A 15,505-nucleotide genomic window follows, 5' to 3' on the forward strand; every position below is an offset into this window, starting at 1 on the left:
TTGAGGGGGGGGGGCGTCTGACTTTTTGTGAAGCCGTGTGACGATGGGGGGGGGGGGGGGGGAGTAAAAAAATCGTCCGAAATCGCGTGACGTCATTTATGGACGGCCCCTATTTAGAAAGAACAAAAAAAACTCCTACAATATGCGAAACGCATTCCCACACGCAGCTCTGAGGGCTTTTGGTAGGTAGCCTGGGAGTGGCTCGTGCGCGAATGTTAAATGGAGACGTACTCTTCTTACACCGTGAGCGCCTGAGTAGCAGCACTCGTGAGAACATTGGCCGAACATCCTTACATTGTCAGCCAGGTCGTTGTACCAGGGTGATCACGTAGAGTGGCTAATTGGATGAATGCAAAGATGCATGCAAAGGGGCATTAATCATCCAATTAATTGCTCATTCTGACAATGTCACAGCTTTTGGCGTTCAGTCTGGACGTGAAGATAATGACTTTGTGGACGTTTGTCAAACCCCGTACAAACAAAGGCAATTAAAATTGTGGCAATTAAATATTGACGGTTACATTTTTTTATATATAAATGTTGCCCCGTGAATTTTTGAAGTATTTGTAAAAAAAATATACACGAGGCCGAGAGCCTGTTTCGCCTCATCCGTTCCGCGTTAGACCGCTGCAACTTTAGGCCACAAACACTTATTCAAATCTTACTCTCGCGTTCCTCCTTCCCCCTCCTCGTCCTCTAAGTTCGTATAATCATCCTCACTAACCTGCTCCCTTTCCTCCCTTCAAACAAACCCAATCTTCTTCTACCCTAGCCCATCATCATTCTGCTACTGCTACTCTCTACCTCAGCTACGACAAAGCCAGCCCCAACCTCTATCACTACCCCAGCCCCTATCACAACCCCCGTCACTACCCATACCCCAACCCCTATCACTACCCGATCCCCTATCATTACCCCTATCACCACCCCTACCACTACGCCAACCCCTATCACTGCCCCAGCCTCTATCACAGCCACAACCCCTATCGCTACCCCCATCGTAACCCCTCCAGCCTCCTCTCCTGTCACCACCACTTTTAATAACCCCACTATCATCTGATGTACAATTTTAGAATTGTTGTCGAGTGCCCTTCAATAAGGTGGTATATTAATCAACATAAGACAACCCGTGTACAGTTCAAGAAACATGTTAACTCTTTGTCTGCTATTACAACTTTTTTGTGTGTGGAAGTGGTGATGTTTGTAGCTGGTCACTTAAAGTGTTGGGCCCGTTAGGCCCGCACACAGCGAAAGTGTTCAAAATAAAATAACAAAAAAAAATCTGTTTTTCAGACACCCGTACCGGTGCTCCAACGACGTACGTACGCTGAACTTCTTTCGCTCCGTACGTAGCCAACCGTGCTAATCGGAAGTGGTTTGTTTCCTGTAGGTCTGAACAGAATGCCTGCTCCCATGTCAAGTGATCTTTTATTTTTCTCCCGGTGGCGCGAAAAGTGCGCCGCACAGTGCAGCAATTCTTAAAAAAAATCAGTCTTGCAGCAAACACCGTTAGTTCGTTTCATTTTTTTTTATTTGTTATAGTTATATTTAAATTAACGTTACAAAAAGCACACCGTTATAGAAATTGCATTTAATAAATAAAGCGAAAGATAATATTCAACTATGAAATACTCGCGTCGCATTTATTTTACACTGTTTGCTCCTTCTCCCAAGGCACACACACACACACACAACCAAAGCTCGCAAGGTATCTGCTTGCATGGATCGCAAGCGATTGCTCTAACTGTGTGCACTCTTTTAAGTCAAGAAGCCGAACACCTCCGACGAACACTATTGTCAGATCTAACGAAAACAACAACAACAACAACTGCTCGTAAGCAAAGATCGCTCTGCATGTGCAGGGTGTATTTGTTTACAAGAAGGCACCGCCGATTTACGCCTTACAAGCTAACACGGATGATGGTGAAAAAAACCATCTGCAAAGAACCAAGTGCTTAGAACAACGTGTCATGCCCGTTGCAACGTACATGGGGAGCTGGTCAAGATAGTCTGAGACAAAAGGAAAATGACAAACGGGGTTTTTTTTTTTACAAATATGACGTTCAGCTATTGTTGAGGTCTCCCCAACCACGTTGCTCTTATGAATCCAAACAGGCTCGTTCATATTGACGGGTTAATGTGAACGAATGATTGCTGCGCTGAAAACGTAGGTCAATAGCTTGGTTTCTGAGAAAAATCGGTTGTAAACATCTTCAAAAGATCTTGACCACCTCACACACGCACGCGCGGACACACGCATGAGTAAATTAATGTTGGCTACGGGGAGAAACAACAACAACAACAACAGGAAATATATTTTCCAATAGCAATTATTAGTTTTGCTTTCTGTAAATCTAATTTCCTCACCGGGCCAGCTCCAAATGTTTTCATAGATTACGGACTAGCTTTGGGAATACACACACCGTGAAAAACACGACTCTGTAGAAAAGAGTTCCTCACGTCAGCACTAGTCCATGAATTGTAGGCGAAAGGTTTTGAGTGGCCAGAAGAAGGGACGGCCGATGCAGACGTTTGCTGAACGAAGGATGATAACTCGACGGGTTTTTTTTTACCAATTGCAAAAAAATATATCTGACTTTTCTACGGCCTCCTCCTGTTTTCCTCACAAATTAAACCAATGAATGGCCATTGGCCAAACGTCCCAATGTGGGGACCCCTCCTGGAAACTCATCTTGAGACTCAAAGGGCTTCTTTCCCGAGTAAACAATTTCCATTTATTATTCTGGACTGAGGATAGGTGGTGCAGTGGTTAGCACACTGACTTATGAACCTTTAAAAAAAACTGCGTTTAATTCCAGGTCACAGTTAACATCGGTGGCGAGTGATATCTGAACCAGTTATGGGCCCTCCTTCTGCACGCTGACCAGCATGGCGAAGTATGGTGAAACAACCCTGGCGACTGAGCATCATTGACAGAGCAAAGTTAACGTGAGTGAAGTTAAAAAATAAATGTAGTCTTGTGTGCACGCATTTAATACTCCTTTCAAAACTAAACTGTTTTATTTTCTAGATTTAAAGCTTGTTGTTTTTTTTACGTGACTTTACCGAATAGAACCAAAGAGTATAAACTGTTTTCATTTTGCCTGGAAAGGCCCACTGAACTATATAGCTCCTTTTCAGAAGAGAGCTGGCCACAAATGATAGCTCAACGAAGTGGCTTATCACGTGTAAATTTACAGCAGACAAATTCTCTGAAGGCATTTTGATTCTAAATGTGGAGGGAAAAACCGGAGGATCCGGAGAAAAATCCACGTGACCACGGTGAGAGAGACACCACAAACTCCAAATATACAACAGGCGTCGGGATCGAACCCACGACCTCCTGTATACCGGGCGAGGTAGTTAACATCTCCTAGCCACCGTGGTGCTCAAAGGTTGCTCACTACCTCTCGAACATTTCCCAAAAAAAAGTCTTTAAGCGCAGTAGTCAGTCACTTTTATCTTATACTCTTCTGTATATTATATATAATACTCTCCAAAGAATACCTTGCACACATCTTATATACACAATTCACAAATATACACGTGGTTTTACAGCCACCATTACTTTTAAAGCATCACTTTCAATGCAATCAACGTTCAATTTGGAAAGTGCTTTCTGCGTGTTTTTTTTTTACTTTTTACGAGAAACACTTTGCATTTACACCCCTTCCATTACTTTACAACACCTGCATGAAGTACAAAGAGGCGATGTATCCATCTATGCACCTTCACCGTATCTTCACGCCATCATCGCTCTATTTTTTAAAGTTATGCTATTTGTGAATTGCCGAACGACATATTTGCATGACTCAATGTGTCCCGCTAATATTTATTGCAGCGGCAGCGAAGGAGGCTTCATTGCTCACGCGGGAATATGGGAAAAAAATAGAGTTGATTCTGTGGTGCACATAAATTTGGTATCGGCTTTTTCCCCATTATAAAAAACGTACACGACAAACCAACACCCCGACACCCATTCCCCCTCCCAAAGAAACGGCACTTCGAAGCCACAAGCCAAAATAGATTCTCTCTAGGATTTTGAGTAATTCGCTTCTGAGAACCGGACACCCAATTCACCCGTGACATGCATTTTAGACACAAATGTTGCGTAACGTTGAAATGAGTGTGCGACTGGAGTGCTTTTTTTTCTTTCCACAAGCAAACATTTTTTGTTATCAAGGTGGTGTCTGTAAGCAGATCCCCCCCCCTCCCTCCCTCCCGGTGCATGGTTCAGCGAGCACACTAATGGGCCTGATGCAAACTGGAACGCGGCAATGGCAGAATTAAGTAGCCCAAGGTAAGTCTTCGTAACGCCAGGGGACCTGCGGTAAAAAATAAAGTACAGCTCATCTTACCATTCGCGCCGGACGGCCTTACCTAAAAGAAGTCACAAAAAGGTGTGGCTCACTAAAGCCCCCCCCCCCCCGCCCCCCCTTCCATGAGCACGTTGAACAAATACAAGTTTTCTTTTCACTACTTTACTCTCGTAATTTCCCCCCCCCCCTCTCTCATTTCCATTCGCAATCAAAGTATATCAAGCTTCTGTTGGAGGCGGGGGGCTGGGGGGGGGGGGGTGTGTGAACCAAACTAAAAGCCAAAGTCTTATCCGCAAAAATAATCGCGTCACGTACAGCAATCCCGACCGTTGGCTTACACGCATTTCCGTAAGATTGGGACATAGACGCCGTGGTTTCAGAGGCCCTGCGCACGTGGGAGTGACGCGCACGTGGGAGTGACGCGCACGTGAGAGTGACGCGCACGTGAGAGTGACGCGCACGTGGGAGTGACGCGCACGTGAGAGTGACGCGCACGTGAGAGTGACGCGCACGTGGGAGTGACGCGCACGTGAGAGTGACGCGCACGTGACGTTCTCAGTTGCGCGCAAAAAGCTGCGCGGCTGCTGTCTGTTGTACCTTGTAAAAAAAAAGAAGTGTGACATTTGTTTTAATTACTGCCGTGTAATAATGCAATCTCGCAGAGGCACAGAGTGAATAAGTGCCCCCCCCACCCCTTCCTCTTCCATTCGAGAAGCACCTGTGAACAGGACCACGTGTCACGTGGAATGAAGCCACAAGACACACGTCACGGCTTCACGTGACGTGCCTCCTCAGTGGTGTATCGTAGACAAGCAAGACTGCATCATCTTCACCCGCAACAATAGTTCATTCTGTGCCCGTTGGTCAAGTCACCGTGCAACGCAGGCACTGAAATTTGGCCATCAGAGCAGAGAATGTGCAGGAACAAACGTCGTTCGGTCTGCCGTCATTTTTGAGCAGGCTTCAAATATGAACTCATTACAACATCTTCTTTGGTTCTTTCGGTAAAGTCACGTAGAATTCGAATAAAATAATAAATTGATAAAATAAAATAACACAATAACATTCTCACGACGTTTCGGCCACAACACAAGCGGCCTTCATCATCATGAAGGCCGAAAGAACCAAAGAAGATGAATCCTTGCAGTCACGAAAGCTTTAAATCGAAATTCATTACAACATGGTTAGCAGTCTGGACGGGTAATCCAAAGGTTGCTGGTTCGATCTCCCAGCGCGTAAGTTCAAATAGGGGAAAGTTCTTAAATTTCCCCTGCCCTTCTATCCACTCGGCAGCATACATGTGGATAAAGTGTGGATACTCCTACCCCTTTCAAGAAGTCTGATCAGCTTGGAAGATTAGGCCAAAATACCCTCTGGGGGGGGGGGGGCGAATGGTGGAATCAGCAATCAATTAGAGGGCTGTACCTCTCTCTGTTTGTCCCCTACATGCTATTCACATTTTATATCTGGTGGGAGCTCTCCAGAGATTTGAACCAGGCATCGCAGCAGTGCTGGTACATTGCACGAACGCAGGCACTGCAGGAGCAAATGAAGCAACTCGTCATCTCCGAGTTAGGGGTGTTTTTTTTTGCTCAATAGCCATTATGTGTCCTGCCACCAGCGGCTTCCTACTCCTATGCCATATTGTATATCAATAATAAACGATACATTTTTTTTGCAGGTTAAGGCGCAACTAAATAAAGATTCTGAATGTTTAAACGAGGCAAGGTCCAGCCTCACCGTGCCGTATTGAAACGCAATAGCCCTGAATGTTTGGCATTCAGCGTCACGCTTGCCATCAAAGGCGAGGGCATCTGCCAGGAGATAGTCCGGCCTCGTTTAAAACAAGAGTGTCTTGGCAGCAAAGTCTCCCCCTTTTTAATGAGACACGCACCAGGACTCCCTGTGAAAAATACTGCATTCACAACATACGCTCGTGCGCGTGCGTGCGTACACACACACACGCGCGGAGAGGCACAGAGGCAAACACATTCGTCGAGATATATGGGCACCGCATTGGTCGAGTAGAGAAAAGTGAGAAAATGTGTGGAAAAGACCATGCTTCCTAATAATGCACACAAAAAAAACAATAATTGGGGGCAATTCCATGACCGTGTGACATCAGTTACGATATAAACAAACACATTAAGCTGTTCATTAACTTGCCAAAGCATTGACGTTGTTTTTTTTGTGTATTCACATCAATGGCATCTCTATACGTTTGCCATTTATAATTCATTGACAAATGCATTCGTTTCTACCGTATATGACGTCACACGCTAATAGAATTGTCCAAAGATGATATCATGTTTTTTTTTACACGGTTGCAGTTCGGCGTGAAAGTGCACTACGTCGCTGATAAACTGAGCCTGTGAGTTGCGACCGTGCAGCGTGTGTCCGCGTGCAAGTGGCTCACAACAGCGAGGCACCGCTGCAGATTCCATAACGCACTGATAGTTAATCGAGGACAATGATTCTGACAGCGTTGGAAGGAGGCATTCCAACGTTGGACTATGCCGGCATTTGTAACCATTGATGGGATTTTGCGTTCTACACTTAGCTTTTACGTAATATATGGTGTCTGTCTCTTACATGTTAATATGCAAATGTGCCATTTCTAGCTTTAATGATGGGTTATAGTAACACTTCGTCTGTGCTGCTCTACAGTTGCCTGGGTGAAAAGTGGGCTAAGTTGTGCCCAATCCTGGCCAAGCAGGATCAACATCTAACTGAAACTAATCTCACCATTGGAATCGACCAAATCCACCACTATTCTGCACCGATCTATAACTATAATGCAGAATATATGAGTACGTACTGATAGAATGATACACATAAACATCACATGAATCTCTGTTTATGCGAATACCGTATACATCATTAATTTAAATGTAACAAAACCCACAATTAGGTTATCATGGGATACGGGGCTAGGTGGTTGGCAGCAAAAGGCAAGGTGGTGAAATACATTGTTGTACTCTACTTCTATGCTCCCATTTATATGCTCCCCGCCTTCACCAACTTGCAATGGCCGGCCTGGTGATGCGTGGGGTAGAGCAACCACCCCACGACCCGCGCGGCGCGGCGTGGGGAGGCCCTCGTCCAGCAGTGGATCGACAAAAAAAACGGCTTAACGGGTGCTTGCGAAGCCAAGGACTGAACTCTTTGGATTTCGGCGAGCAAACAGCGGGCACGACCGTAACATTATGTGGCCCAACTGGTGGCATTGCCACTTAGCGGGCATTGTCACTTCGCGTTTGTTTACACCACAAATCCCTAACTAATTGGCTGTGTCGGGTGGTGGTGGAGGGTTACGACGCATTTTTACGTACGCGATCTAAGCCAACAACCTTTATGAATAATATTGCTCGCGAAAGCCAACGTGTTAAACAGGCTGTCTAGTTAAAAAAAAAACGAATTTGAGGGGCTTTTCTTTTGTTCTGCCCATCCCTCACTCACCACGGGCCAGCTAATCTTAGAACACACAGCCGAGTGATGTATAGCGTCCCCACCGCCCCCTGTACACACTGCTGTTTAATCCGGGTGTCAATAGAGTCAATGGCCCAAATGAACCACCGTGCATACGAGCCGCATTCCAGAATCAAATCCTCGATGAAATAATCCCCTGGTCTGTAGAAGCCCCGAGGCGCCCGGCCTGGAGCCGTGGATTGTGAATGAAGCCGAGCCACGCTACTAGGCGCCTAGGGTCAGAGCCACACGCTGGGCAATGCTCTTTGGCGTACGGAGCAGTGTCAGAGGTGCGTTGGTTAAGGGGCCATTCACAGCCGTGCTGAGTTTTGTTCGCCGGTTGTGCTGCGCTGGCTGTCCCGATGTTTTGCTTCGCGCGCTGGGAGCCCTCTTTGGGAACCGAATAAAAGGCGGCAATTAAAACTTGAGCAGAAAACACACGGGACAGCTAGCCCATTGAAACGAGCTAAGAGCTGAACTGGCCTTGTGCACAGTTCATTAATTCCAGAACCTGGGGTATTGGCACAGCGCTTAGCAATTGACAGAGTAATTGAGACTCGGGTGATCTTATCTATACGGATCCACTTTGCCAGGACATAACAATGATACGCTTTTCCCAAAACTCCCAATTGAAAAAGCCCTCGCAACGTTAATTCACATAAATGCGCGCTTTCAATTAAGTGTACACGAAACAATAATGTTAATGTACAAGCCGCAACATGACCTGCTGGTTCGGGAAACGGCGATATAAGCAACATCACATCGCGAGAAACCCCAACCTTGGCATGCCCCAGAGACAAGAGCAAACAAAATAATTTATCTGTCTTATCAACCGCCCACTTGATTTTCAATTTCAACTTTGGGGTGGGGAGGGGGGGGGCGGGTTCTTATTTCTTCACCCACTGATGTGGGAAACGTGTCCTCAAATGCTTCCCATTGATTCGCTTGCGAGCAATGACGCGAGTTTGAAAGTGATAGTGACTTTTGCCAAATGGTGTCAACAGGTCAGGTGAACGCATCTATGAGCATTTGGCACTTTGACATATTTCACATCAGGCTTTCCATCCCCCCCGCCCCAAAATAACTGAAAATTAAATTGCTTCGCGTGGTTAAGTATAATGAGTGCACGAATGCGTATTAAGTGGCTTAAAGACGTGAAAAAGGCTTGATTTTTTTTTTGCCAGACTTTTAGGCAAATGTGCTCCTACTTGTACGAGAGGATGATGAATCAACTTTATGGGATGAACCTGTGTCCGCACACTGAACGCTATTCTGAACAAAGCCCACGCAATTTATATGGAAATTCAGCGCTGACGTATTATTGCTGAAATGTTATTTCACTCTCATATCTGCGGATAAAAATCAACGGATGGACAATCAATCCAAGACAGTCACCCACAGTCTGTACAGTCGTATGACAAGTCGAAAAAGACCACCACCATCACCACCACTTCCACACACGCCAAACATTCATACACAAGTCATCTTCCTATACTGATGAAATGCGTCTAGCACTTATATATTACATCCTTTAATTTGTAAACATGGTAATCTATGTCGTGGCATTTCTTGAAAACCAGTTGTCGAGAAATCAATCTCCAAAGGGCACATTTTTCCATGTATGCATAATCTCAAATTACCCTGGATATCTATCCTATAGAAGGCCTCTATAAAACATCGTATGTTCCTAACGAAAGCATGTACAATTGCTATTTAATAACAATAAACGTGTTCTTGGTGTACCAATGCTTTTGCTGTACTAAATGAGAAACTGTCAAGGATGTTGGCAGGCTCTAACAAATTATTATTATGATTAGGCACGTAACAATTCATACCGCTCAGCGATACGATCACTCGTCACAATTCAGGGTCACGATTAAATTCGAGATGTTTCATTTTTCCGTCAAAATATTGCCCGTCTTGGTCGTATTTGTATCCTTTTTTTTCAGTTAAAAGTAACACTTGCCTATGTATTCATTTGAATACGATTTAGCAAAAACAGTCCAAGCTTTCAAAACCTTCACGCGCGCAATTCAACGCGCTCATCCCGAACGCAGAAGAAAAAAAAATCGCGAGCGACCGATACGTCGTTACATGCCCCGGGCCATTCTGCGTAACACTCCCATTGCAAACGACAGGTAACGGGATATCAGCAAGCGCGCAGTAATAACCCCCTGAACACAACAACACCGTTCTCCTAACTTAACAAAGAGGGCCAAAGAGAACGGCTGGCCATCATCTCGCAATTAAAGTGCGTGCCTTGTTGCTGGTGAAACGCATTGCGTGTCTTGCTGTGAACACAAAGAGTCACCGAAAGCACGCGCATTCTTTCCGGAGCAAATTGGAAGTAGGTGAAACGAAGCGTCACAATGTAAGCGTGATCTTTTAAAACAGAACATTTAAAAAAAAAACGTTATTTGACAACTAAAACCTATATATATATTCTTGGTTCTTTCGGTAAAAGTCACGTAGAAGGGAAACAATAAAATGATAAAAATATGAAACGATAAAATTCTCACGACGTTTCGACTGCAACACAAGCAATCATCATCCCTTCTACGTGGGTTTACTAAAAGAACCAAGAATATGAATCCCTGCAGTCACGAAAGCTTTAAATCAAAACTAAAACCTATTTCACAAGAGTTGGACAAGAAAATCGAGAGACAAATTGCAGATGAAGTGATGTTGGGGTTATCACTTTGTTTAAATAAACAATGATACTCATCCCCAAACATCACCATAGTGATAACTGAACCCTGTGTAAAACACTGGCTCAGTACATTTTGAAAGATGTCCCCTTTTCGCGCATTCAGACTTCAGAGAACGAACCAGGAAAGGAAACCAAATGACACATTTTTGCCGAAAGGGGTTGTCGGTACTTCCGCAGATTTCTTCCACTCCACCGGGGAAAGGTCCGACGTGTCAGTGATTGAGTAAATGCTCCGATTGGCCCTCTTCGGAAGTGCAGCACGTCTTCCCAAATGACTGGAAAGTCGATGGACTCTCGGGGCTGGAGGCCAAAGTGACAGAGTTCAGGAAGTGGACCGGCTCACTTTTTTCTCTCGCTCTTCTTCGGCGACAGTTGGGCCCTGGCGGCTGCAGGCGTCCCGCGCGCACAGGCCGCTTGCTTCTGCAATGGCACGCATTCACCCCGCTTACGTGAGCAGGGCAATGTCGATGAAGGACAAGCATGCAAGAATTCGCAGTAACAAACCGTCTCTGCACACAAATATAAATATATACACGCGAAACTATTAATACTGAGCATTTTTGTTTTAAATTTTTACCAGGTAAGGCCCACTGAGCTGTACGGCTCTAGTTCAGAAGCGACATGGCCAAAAGAATGATAGCTGAACGAAGCGGCTTGCCACCGTGTGGAAATGCATAGCAGCCAACTGCGGGAAACGCATGTTGATTCTAAATGTGGAGGGAAAAACCGGAGGGCCCCGGGAGAAAAATCCACAAGACCACAGGAGGAAAGCGAGACACACAAACTCCAAATATAAAAGGCGCTAAGAGTCGAGATCGAGCCCACGACCTCCTGCATACTAGGCGAGGTCGTTAACATCTTGCCACCCTCCCGCCCCCACGTGTAGCCTCCCAAACTATTGAGGCTAGGGCTGGCACAGCACACGAAGCGGTGTGGCCTGAACCACCATGCTTGGCCACCTGTTTACACACGACCACACCTGGGGAACACACCATGAGCCAGCACTTCTTAAGGTTAAAGCGGGGCACAAAAAAGAGTTCTTGGTGGTGGGGCTAGCGTCCAGTCATCACACAAAGGCAAAGATCCCCAGCCACATGGCCTTAGCAGGTTTGTTGGAAGGCAAGTGTTGTTTGCGAGCACCTGTTAAGATCGGCACGTCGCACGAGGAGATGGTGTGGCCAGGTGCACACCCAGCCGCCTTTATATCCCCAGTGCTGATATTTGCACAGTGGAATCAGGTTCAACTCAGATATCACTCGCCGCTGATGTCATCCGTGACCGGGAATTGATCTCGGGCCGCAGTGGTTCAGAGCACAGTGCACTAATCAATATGCCACCGCTACTCACACATACACACACACGTACATTATCTGAGGTCAAGGGCCACATGGTGTGATGTAGTGTCCCACCCATGCATGGAGCTGTGGTGTCTATTTGACAAAGGTATAGCTCCTTCTGACACAACCCCACTTGTTCACTGCGCCTGTTATCTGCCACCAAAATATAAAAAAAAACATGCTCAGGGCATGTCTATACATCTTTATTTCTATACATCATCTACATTTCTATACATCATCTACATTTCTATACATCATCTACATTTCTATACATCTAAAAACATGTACGCTGGCTCGTCTCTCGGCGGTCGATACAAACGGGTGCGGTTTCGTGACACGTCAACAGCGACTCTCCTCGAGTTTTATAGCTAATCGGATTCCTCCGGTAGAAAGAAACGTTCTGATTCTCACAAACACTACTTGTTTGGTGCGTGACTTCAGCACATCAGCGTGCGAGTGTATCATTGTATTACCTTTTTTTCAAAGTAACTTAACCATTTTTGACTTAAAGCTTTCGTGACTGCAGGAATTCATATTCTTTGGGTCTTTCGGTAAAGTCACGTAGATAGGTTCAAATAAAATAACAAAAAAAACTTCGACGTTTCGATCGCAACACAAGCGTTCGTCATCGGGAAGATCTAAACGTCGTAGTTTTTGTTATTCTTTGTTATTTTCTGTGAACCAATCTACGTGACTTTACCGAAAGACCCAAAGAATAATGACCACTTTTATTTTATACTTTTACACAAACAGTAGTGGGAGTTCTGGACCCGGCTGACTGCCACGACACGTGGTGGAAGCCAATTCACTGGGGGGGGGTGGGGGGGGGGGTACTCTTCAATCGAGAAGGGGCGCCACGGTAGGGAGATGTTAACTATCTCGCCCGGTATGCAGGAGGCCGCGGGTTCGATTATGACCCTCATGCCTACATATTTGGAGTTTGCATGTCTCTCTTCCCGTGGTCGCGTGGATTTATCTCCGGTTCCTCTGGTTTTCCCTCCACATCTCGGAACACGCGTTTAGAGTATTGATAAGCCACTTGGTTGAGCTATTTCGTTTTGTGACCAGGTCGCCTCTGAAAAAGAGCTGTATCGCTCAGTGGGCCTTACCTGGTATAATAAAAAAAAAGTTTAGTTTAGTAAATAAAACCAATGGTTTTTTTTTATTTGATGTCTCGGAAGAGATTTGTGAACCAATAAGCTCCGGACAGGCCAGCGATCTGGATGGCAAAAAAGGTCCCGTAGATAAAACAGCTAGAGCCGAGCTAAAAGTGCTCTGATACTTGCATTGTCTTTGTACTGTTCGCATTTTGGCGTTCTCTGGTCTAACGCTGGCAGTGAGACTAGGCCATGAACGAAGACTGTCTCTGTTGTAGGCCAATCAGTTTCGCAGACAATGCTTAGTATCAGAGCGTGTTCGTTTGCATGTTCTGCCACAAGTACGCGTGTATAATGCAGACTTTGATGCCTAGTAAAAAGTGTCCATTTGGTGTTTTAACATCTTAACACAACTCATGCTATAGGTCCCGTGGATACCCCCTCCTCTCATTCGTAATCCTTCTTATGTTACAGATAGGTGGACTTCAATTGAGCGTTTCGGTTTCTTTTGCAAGCTTAAAGAGCCTATAAACCCTTTGTTTTAGCATGTAAACAGATTACGAGCTATCAGAATTAGGTCAACGCTGGCTTATATTTTTGTTGTTGCTGCAAGCTTCTTAAGCTGTGAACACGGGCGACCCGGCCTATTGTTTTTTTTGGAATAGATAGATCGATCGAATCGTGAAGCCTTTCCCACCCGCCAAAGTTCGAACTCTTACGAAATAAAGTTGTCGGAGAAAACCAATCCGCGCCGTCATATTACACACACAAGGAGGCGGCGGGTAAGTTACAATATAAATAATACCCGACATACACACAGCAGGACAATCCACACCGTAGCGTACACAACACCGACAGAGCACAAGCTAATTTGGACTGTGTCCAGAGAGGAGGTGGGTGGGGGGGTGGGGGTGGGGGTGGGCCTACACAAAACTGCGATAAAAAGTTACAAGACGCAGCAGGTTACGACAAGATGCAGAAGACTTCAACACACACACACAAAAAAAACCCGTGATTTTTTTTTATTAAAGAGTGGCGGAACGAGAAGTTTTTTTTTTTATCTCGTTGGAGGGGTTGACAGGTGCCCCTGCACCTTTTCACGAAACACCGCGGCTCATGTGCAGCAGCTGACACTACCCCTAAAGAGTCTCATGCCCGGCTGCCTTTTTGTAACTATAAACAAGGGGAGTAACTGAGCCCCTGAGCTATTTAAAGGCTCAATGAATCCGCCGTAGGGTGGGTGCTGGCAGGGGCCTCCACACTGCCTGTCCCGTGAATTTCGCACAAGGCAAGAGAGTCAAGTCAACTCCGCGTCCATGTCCCAAACCTTCAAAGGTTTTGTTGTTAAGGTGCAACTGATGTTGAACGTAGGAGAGTGTGTGCCACCTCGACTTGGCCCTCCACGTTTGTTACAGCTTTTGCTGTTATGCCTGCTCATGCTAAGAGGCGAGCTTTAATAATAATAATTGATCAAGTTGTCCAAGCGATATCCATACTCGGGATTTATCCTCTCTCAGTGCTTCATAGATGTGCGAAAAACATGCCCTGGGCTGCAATGTCTCGAAACTTGCCAATTGGACATCTGTGAAAAACTGCTTTATAGCCCATTGGATTCTTTCAGTATACAGAAATATTCTGATTCTGATTAACTAATTTGATACGCATTGAGTATAGCCGAGGAACGAACCATCTATGCATGAAAGTATATCAATGTACATAATTCATTGTTAACATCTGTCAATTACATTTTTCGAAAACGTAGTTTTTTTTTACACATGCAAACATAGTACCCTGTATTTGTGTCCAATGAGCCTTTACTGTCTAAACACCAGCCCCAATGGTGTGTGCGTACGTTGAACTTCTTTCGCACCGTACGTAGCCAACTGTGCTAAGGCGGAGGTCCACAATTGGACTCCTGCATGCCCCGAGAAAATCTCATGCAAGCGACGTTTGAAATTAACTGACTAACAAACCTACCTGAAACAGATGCCACGGCGACCGGAAGGACCCCAGCGATAGTCCTCGAAGGTTGGGCTGAAAGTGGCTGATCAAGATCCGATTCCTGTTCCTCTTCTCCCACGCCCGCGCCGCATACTTGGCCTTGCCTCTCGTTGGCGTACGGCGTAGTATTGTCGAAGCAGTCTGAGCACAGCTGCACTGAATCAGTCTGACCACCTGTTAGGAAAAGAACAGCATTTCAAAAAAGCAAAAATCCCTTGAAGTGTGCTTTTTTTCTCTCTCACTGTGTACGGCTTCCCACAATCACCGCACACGCACGCAGGGGAATATTATTTTAATTGAGAAACAGTTAAAACATTTAATCCACTTAACCTCGGAAAGATATGTTTTTTTTTTATTGGCTGCCCAGCTGTGATTAGAGACATTTTTGGACGTTTTTCCCACTAAATTAATAGCATAAGAGGCCAAGAGTGTGAATCCAGTCCAGTCTGCAATGCCTTAAAGTGCCAAGTCTGAAAATAGTTCTGCACTGCATTGTAAACACACGCCCACACACACATTTATCATTTATTTTGACTAGTTTTTTTTCGGGGGGACGAGGGGGGTGACGAGAAC

At 45.4% G+C, this 15,505-nt stretch overlaps 1 protein-coding gene across 1 annotated transcript in view; it reads right to left on the minus strand.

Moving 5' to 3' along the window:
- Window positions 1-1,513: 1,513 nt before the first annotated feature.
- Window positions 1,514-15,505, minus strand: part of LOC116952288 (leucine-rich repeats and immunoglobulin-like domains protein 3) — a 124,103-nt gene continuing 110,111 nt past the window's right edge. Inside the window, exons 18-19 of the mRNA XM_076074166.1 lie at window positions 14,909-15,106; window positions 1,514-10,917 (exon numbers count right to left, since the gene is read on the minus strand). The gene's annotated coding sequence lies outside the window, so the exon portion shown is untranslated. The remainder of the gene's footprint in view (window positions 10,918-14,908; window positions 15,107-15,505) is intronic.

This window comes from Petromyzon marinus, chromosome 46 (assembly GCF_048934315.1).
Source record: "Petromyzon marinus isolate PM22_M1 ecotype Great Lakes invasive population chromosome 46, UKy_Petmar_22M1.pri1.0, whole genome shotgun sequence".
Taxonomy (NCBI): domain Eukaryota; kingdom Metazoa; phylum Chordata; class Hyperoartia; order Petromyzontiformes; family Petromyzontidae; genus Petromyzon; species Petromyzon marinus.